This window comes from Odontomachus brunneus, unplaced genomic scaffold (assembly GCF_010583005.1).
Source record: "Odontomachus brunneus isolate Ranch 3 - 2012 unplaced genomic scaffold, Obru_v1 Obru_scaffold_077, whole genome shotgun sequence".
Taxonomy (NCBI): Eukaryota; Metazoa; Arthropoda; class Insecta; order Hymenoptera; family Formicidae; genus Odontomachus; species Odontomachus brunneus.
Window position 1 is genome coordinate 244,251 of NW_022639527.1, and position 2,334 is coordinate 246,584.

General features: G+C 25.7%; 1 protein-coding gene across 4 annotated transcripts in view; it reads right to left on the reverse strand.

Moving 5' to 3' along the window:
* Positions 1-2,334, reverse strand: part of LOC116847340 — a 15,589-nt gene that overhangs the window by 11,047 nt on the left and 2,208 nt on the right. For 3 of the 4 annotated variants that reach the window (XM_032822252.1, XM_032822254.1, XM_032822255.1), the window contains exon 3: positions 1,621-1,750. The gene's annotated coding sequence lies outside the window, so the exon portion shown is untranslated. The remainder of the gene's footprint in view (positions 1-1,620; positions 1,751-2,334) is intronic. The other variant, XM_032822256.1, reaches the window with a different exon arrangement.

A 2,334-nucleotide genomic window follows, 5' to 3' on the forward strand; every position in this document is an offset into this window, starting at 1 on the left:
CAATAATTTTGTAGATATTTACGTAAATATCTTAGAAAATAGAGATCGTATAAAAAATTTTTTCAAACAAAAGTTGTTTGCTTTTTCACGTAGAATAAAATGCCGTAATAAAAAATATGTATTTCTATTTAAAAAAGCAAAGTTGATCTTGTCCTGACCTTGGCGACGTCATCTTAAGTCAAGTAACTACTGTCATTAAATGCAACTTTTTAAGCCTTACAACTTTTATTCAAAACATTTTTCTCTAAAATGCTCCCCCGCCGAGTTTTCTTGCCGTTGCCGAACTTATGAGACACACTGTATATATATACGTATTAATATGTATATATACAGATGTTTTTTCTTTTTATTTATTTTCGCTCTTGAAATTTGCCACGTGGCGTGGCTCGCAATGCTCATATATCGAGTTGCAGTGGTCGCTTTAATGTTATAATGAAAAATATAATCTAATTAATATTTTATGATGCAATATTACTTCGTATTTAGTCCAACTTCGAATTAATTTTTAAATTATTGCAGCATGATTCTGTTCTGACAATGATTCTATAACGACGTGAATAACATTTTTTCCACTTTATATATATATATATATATATATATTTTTTTTTTTTTTTTTTTTCCTTAAGTCTAGCGTTATTATACTGATGATTTTCGGTTTCTACGAAAAAAAAACATAAAAAAATATAAATATGAAACGATTCCCGAACGGAACTCCCCTATAAAGGTTATATCCTCCTTTATTTGCATGTGTATATGCATATGAAATATCAGTCTCGGTAGAAATATAAAATGAAATTTTTATAATAATAATAAATTCGTATAGAGAAAGAGAAAGATGAAACGATCGTAACTAGATGATATAACTTAAACCTCCCACACACACTTGATTTTCGCACCATTCGAGGGCGCACTGAGTCCATTTCTTATCCGTGACTATTTTTTTAATTATTCTAAGCTTTTAAAAAATCTAAGAAAATTCTAGGATACTTTTTGAAGTCTCTATTTTAATATACATCGAAATTATATTGCTACTTGAGTCAAATTTACAGATTTAATTAGGAAAAATGAAAATTTTGAAGCAGTTTAAAAAAAATAGGAATTTGTTTAAAAATTCATAACTTTGTATATAAGTATAAAATTTTATATTCATAATTTTATATTCATGAGTATAAAAAAAAAAGTTATTCTAGAGTTATGTACTTCTGATTATAATTTTTCGAAAACATGCATACTTCCCTTACAGAAATATCATACTAAGAATCATTGATAATTACTTATTTTCAGTATTAAAAATACTGGATAATTGCAGCAGTTTCAAAAAGTATAATTATTTTGAAACCTGAAGTTGAAGTAATTTTATCCAGTAATACAAGAAACTTTAAAGTTTTCATTCATAAAGGATTACAAAAATAGTCTTTATATGAAACAATCGTTACAAAAAGGTGTACGTTGGGTCGTCGCACATAGGTCTTTCGCACATTATACAGCAATACTAAGCTTTTATCTGCACTTAATGGACAAAAACTGCGCCGTTTACATTTGGGCAGCTTAAAAAAATTATTTCACTAAATAAGTATTCCAGAATGTAAGAAAATGATAGAAAAATGGAAATTTACTCACTTCCGAAAATTCTAACATCGAGGGTATACTAAGTCCTTTTGGGCACAAGAGCGACATTATCTGCTTGCTGGTCTGGAGCAGACTAACCTGGGCCCAAATCCCGTCGCGTGCGAATAGTCTCCACTACCTACTTTTTTAGGGGAAAAAACCTGGGTCAACTTAGCCTCCCTTTCAAACATATTCAAGAATGAAAATTTACTGCGGACAAAATAGACACAGTATACCCACGGGTTAAATTATGTAATATTGTAAAATAATATTATATGGAAATTGTAAAATATATAGCTATTTTAATTTATATATTAATATTTTCTCATAGCTATTTATCTCCTTTTATTAGTTTTCACTAATATTGTAAATTTTGTACCACCAATTATTTATGTATATATATATGTATATGTATATGTATATATATATATATATATGTATATATATGAATATATATATACATATGTATATATATATATGTATATATATGTATATATATGAATATATATATACATATGTATATATATATATGTACATATATATATATATATGAATATATATATACATATGTATATATATATATGTACATATATATATATATATGAATATATATATACATATGTATATATATATATGTACATATATATATATATATGAATATATATATACATATGTATATATATATATGTACATATATATATATATATGAATATATATATACATATG